This window comes from Eumetopias jubatus, unplaced genomic scaffold (assembly GCF_037043125.1).
Source record: "Eumetopias jubatus isolate StellerSeaLion01/CBP00866 unplaced genomic scaffold, mEumJub1_p1.0 scaffold_32, whole genome shotgun sequence".
Lineage (NCBI taxonomy): Eukaryota > Metazoa > Chordata > Mammalia > Carnivora > Otariidae > Eumetopias > Eumetopias jubatus.
Genome location: NW_028274838.1, coordinates 1,668,183 through 1,673,431, shown reverse-complemented (window position 1 = coordinate 1,673,431; position 5,249 = coordinate 1,668,183). Strand labels below are relative to the sequence as shown.

The 5,249-nt window shown below is 45.3% G+C and overlaps 1 non-coding gene across 1 annotated transcript; it reads right to left on the bottom strand.

Moving 5' to 3' along the window:
* Positions 1–4,689: 4,689 nt before the first annotated feature.
* LOC148161973 (small nucleolar RNA U3) lies at positions 4,690–4,902 on the bottom strand. Its single transcript, XR_015767254.1, has one exon. It is a non-coding gene; the product is annotated as a small nucleolar RNA U3 (small nucleolar RNA).
* Positions 4,903–5,249: the final 347 nt, after the last annotated feature.

Genomic DNA, 5,249 nt, shown 5'->3' with positions numbered 1-5,249 from the left:
GAGAGAGTGAGCATGAGGGGGGGAGGGTCAGAGGGAGAAGCAGACTCCCTGCTGAGCAGGGAGCCCGATGCGGGACTCGATCCCTGGAATCCAGGATCATGACCTGAGCGGAAGGCAGCCGCTTAACCAACTGAGCCACCCAGGCGCCGCGGTAGTCTCTTTTTCTCAGTTCCTTCGCCACCCCAGGTCCCCGACTCTCTGAGGTCGACAATATTGATTATTTTGAATTGAAGCTACCCAAAAAGAAACTGGTACCAGGATACTCAAACCCTCCTCTGTCTCCCTGAAAGCAGGAAACCAATCTCCCATATGAAAAAGGCACCCCCTGTACTAAGAAGTAAAAAGACATCCTTCTCACCAGGGTTTCTAAATTCGGTCTAGACACTCTCTAAATTAAAACTCCCCCAAATCCCTGAGAAATGTATTTTCTCCTTGTCTAAAATGCATAAAAACTGTCTGCCTTAATACTTTATATTTCTTTAAGGGTCTCCATTTCAATATCCGTTCTCCATGCGTATTCAATGTCTCAGTGAAACTTAATTCTTACTTAAGCTGGGAGACCAGGACAGGTAACAGAGGAACTTCTCCTTCCCTGCATACCTTTTTTGTGATCCTAATATCTTAGCCAATGATTTGTAAAGGAAAGAAGTAACAGAATTATATACCTGGGAAAAAGATTTGTCCCCAGGAAGGAATTTCTGGTATTTTTAACAGTGGAAATATCTACATTTGATCCAAAGTCTCCTAAAAAGTATTTATTTTTAAGTTGAACTTCTAATTTAAGTGTCCCCTGAAATTCAGATGTGCCTTCCCAGAGGGTACGTTAGGAGACTCCACAGGGAAGCTCGCAGCCAAGTCCTGTGTGGGGGCCGTGCTGCCATCAAGTGCTGAAGGAGTTTGGGAAAATCTCTTCATCTCTCTGCGCTCAGCTTCCTCATATGTAAGATAAGGTTGTTATTCAAATTCTCCACGGTCCCTTCCTGCTCAGTTTCTGTGAGTGCACAAGGGTCTGCGGTGCCTTTGAAGCAGCCCTGGGGACTGCAGCTGAGACCTGACTTGGTCCCTTCACTGTGTGTCTCTTGCAGGAGCCTGAGCTGAGCCCACACTGAAAACAGAGAACAGAGGGAGCATTTGGGAGACAGAAAATCAGCAGGTTTGGAGGATGAGAATAACGCAAAGAAGGACAAGGCAATGGTGGAGCAGGTGGTTGCCCAAAGGAGGTAAGAAGAAGGACAAGTTGGGTCCAGAAAAATCAGGGGAAACTGAGGAATGCATACAGCGGCATCCAACTCTGCAAGGAGCAGCCTGAGCTGAGCAAGGAGAACGAGGAGAGTAACTTCGTCCACGGTGAACCTGTGCACCTCCCGAGGAGCCCCACAGAATGGATCGGGGTTGGTTTGTACTGCAGGGAAGCACCAGTTCCAAGAGGAGGAGGAGGAGGAGGGGCACCTGGGTGGCTACATCTTTAAGCGTCTGCCTTCAGCTCAGGTCGTAATCTAAGGGTCCTGGGATCGAGCCCCGCATGGGGCTCTCTGCTCGGCGGGAAGCCTGCTTCTCCCTCTCCCGCTCCCCCTGCTTGTGTTCCCTCTCTCGCTATGTCTCTCTCTGTCAAATAAATAAAGAAAATCTTAAAAAAAAAAGAGGTGGACGATGTGACCATGAGGTTCTGCCCCAGACCCCTAGCTTTGACCTTGGAGCTCCCTCACGGTCGATGTTCTCCAAGTAAGTGTGGGCTTAGAGGGATCAGTGATGTTTGGATAAAGGTTGGACTTGTCCATTCTTACCACAAAGAGTTCTACCCTAAGGTCAGGAAGGGCCAGGTTAGGAGACCCTTGCCTCTGAGGCAGTGATACCAATTATATTCTTCTGAATTTATGGTTGTCAAAGACTTTACACACCTTTGTCTTGACCGTGTGTTGAGTGTTTCATTTTCCTTAGTCTCTGTTATGAACTTGGAATTCTGACATCAATAAGATTTCACAGAGGAGGTCAAAGCAGTGAGAGGAAGAATGCAAACAAAATCTTGTAGCTCAGCGCCCCTGGGTGGCTCAGTTCATCGAGAGCCTGCCTTCAGCTCAGGTCATGATCCCAGGCTCCAGGGATCAAGCCCCATTGAGGGGGGTGGCTCCCTGCTCAGCAGTGGAGTCTGCTTCCCCCTGTCCCTTCCCCAGCTGTTCTCTATCTTTCTCTCTGTCTCTCTCTCACTCTTGCTTTCTCCCTCACGCTGTCTCTCAAATAAATATATAAAATCATTTTAAAAACTGTTGTAGCTGTCCTAACCTGGGGTATGGTGGCAGTGCAGAGGATGGAGGGGGGAGGGGGCTAGGCCGAAGACATCTCTTCCTACTGAGAGAACCATTGAGAGGAATCCAAGAGGACAGTCCCTCTTCACCAGAGCTCACCACAGGGGAGTGTCATGGGGCATTGAGAGTGTAGGGCAGGCTCCTCTGGAAGGAAGGGTATTTGTTGCCTCCTGGAAGAAAGCAGAGAGCATTCGTGCATGTATTTGGGACAGGAATGTAGTTGAGATTAGAAATTTGCCACCCCCTTTATCAGATCCATGAAGGAGTGTCTCTGAGAGCTTCCTCAGTGCTTGGTTTGGTCCTAGGAGTCATGAGTACAGAGATGAGTAAAACATTATCCCAATTGTCGTGGGGCTCTCAGTCTAGTAACCAGAAGTCATGAAAAGTGTAGTGGTGGTGGATTCCTTGGAGGAAGTGGCCAGTGCTGCCTGGGGATGGCCTGGTCTCCCTCCGTGTTTTCCAACAGCTGGATGACCTGTCCTGACCCAGGGACCCTGGGCCTCAACTCAATTTCAGCCTCTCAGGACACAGCCAACACCTAGGTTCCATGTAAACCCAAAGCAGTCAACACTATGAAGGTCTGCAGAGGAAACTGCTGGTATCAGTAGCTCCCCACTTTGTCTTGGCCAACTGGAAAATAGAGGCGAGTTCATTAAGTCTTGTAGGGTCATCCTTGCCCTAATGATCAGGGATTAGTCTTTCTCTCTGTTAAGTGAAATACTTTCTAGCTTCAGTATTCTCTCTCCACTTAAAAACTTTGGAACTATTGGCTAAAGTATAGATCAAGTAGCTACAGTGAAAAAGGGGTAAAGCAACTTCCAAGCTGCAGTGAGAATGCGCAGAAACTCTTATACTGAATAATAATCGGACAAATCACTTTTAAATTGCACAAAAGGTTTATACAGTAATTCTGGAATAGACAATGTAAGTCTGTCGCTTTCTCCTTCTTCTTAACATTGCTTTGATAATTTAAGATCATTTCCATTTCCATATAAACATTTGGATCAGCTTAGAAATACTTACTAAAATGTCTGCTAGAAGGTTGATTGGCATTGTATTAGATCTTTTGATCAATTTGGGAAGAATTGTCCTCTAACCATAATGAGTCTTCCAATCCACCACAAATTTTATCTCCCCATGTATTTAGTTCTTTAATTTCTGGAAGTAGTGCTCTGCAGTTTTCAGTGTAATGTTCTGACACATATTGTGTCTGATAAGACAATGCAATAGGAAAACTGGTCAAAAGACTTGAAGAAGAAATGCTTCACAAAAGAAGATACACAAATGGCCAAAAAGCACTTGAAAAGATGCTCCACTTGAAACCATTGAAAAGCATGAAGTTGAACATAAATCAAAAGGGATTCACTAATGTCTCTGCAAGGCTCCATCTTAAACTAAGTAACCTTTTCCTTCTCTTCTGCAAACCTCTGCTCCTCCCTTCTAAGCCTTTTGTTTCAGGAGCCTGGTACCACCCTAAAGACAGGATGAAGGAGGCTGGCAGCATGCACACAATTTCTGTCAAAATAAAACACCCCCCCGCCCCTTCCTTCAGGGGGAGGGGACTTACAGTTTTTGAGGGCCTTGGACTGTTCTAGCCCCCTGTGCCCCGAAAAGCAATAAAGCTATTGTTCCTCAATATTCCAAACTCTGTCTTCGTCTTATATTTTGGCTCTGAAGCACAGAGGTCAGTTTTCGACGGTACACTCAGCCATTGGGAAGATAAATTAATACTACAGTGAGTTACCATTACACAACCATCCCCGTGGCTAAAATTACGAAGACCGAAAACATATGTGGTGAGGATGTAAAGTAACTAGACGTTTCATACACTTGTGGGAATGAAAAATGGTCCAACCACCGAGAAAAGCTGAACCACAGATAAACATTTACCAATCACGTGAACGGCCATTCCTCTCCTAAGGATTTACACAATATGGCCACACAGCAAACTGCACATGAATATTCATCATAGCTTTATTCCCCATGGCCAAACCCAGGAAACTGCATAGATGGCCATAAATAGGTGAATGTACAGACCAAATATATCCATACAGAGGAATACTCCTTAGCAATGAAAAATTCTGAACTGGTGATCCATTAGTAATATGGATAGATATAAGAATCCTTAGGCTGCACGGAGGAATGTAGGCATAAAAGAGTTCCATTTCCATAACGTGGTTAAAAATCAAGCCGTCTTTGATGCCAGTGGTTGCCTGGGGCTGAGGGTGAAGGCAGTGAGAGACTTCAATGGATCCACCCAAGGGAAGCTGTGAGGTAGAAGAAATGCCCTGTGTCCTGAATGGAGCAGTAGTTTCAATTGTATGTACATCTGTGAAAATGCATTTAGTTGTACAGTTTATCTTTTTTAATTTTTATTTGTTGAGAAAGCACTCACACTGCATCCTCTCTCTCTTACCCTCCAAAGGAGGAGAAGAACGATCATCAGTGGCAATGGGCAGCTGTGGAAACAACACCTAAAATCACGTTCATGCTCAGGAGAGAACAATGTGCCTCCTCCTTGAGGTTTCAGGTCCTCTACACGTTCAGAGAAAATTCTCTAGTAACAAACTGTAGAAATGAACTGGAGGGTATTATGCTAAGTGAAATTAAGTCAATCAGAGAAAGACATGTATCCTATGACCTCACTGATAGGAGGGATTCTTAATCTTAGGAAACAAATTGAGGGTTGCTGGAGTGGTGGGGGTGGGAGGGATGGGGTGCCTGGGTGATGGGCATTGGGGAGGGTATGTGCTATGGTGAGCGCTGTGAATTGTGTAAGACTGATGAATCACAGACCTGTACCTCTGAAACAAATAATATATTATATGTTTAAAAAAAGAGAGAGAGAGAAGCTAGTAGGAAGGGAAAAATGAAGGGGAGGAAATCGGAGGGGGAGATAAGCCATGAGAGAAGATGGACTCTGAGAAACAAACTGAGGGTTCTAGA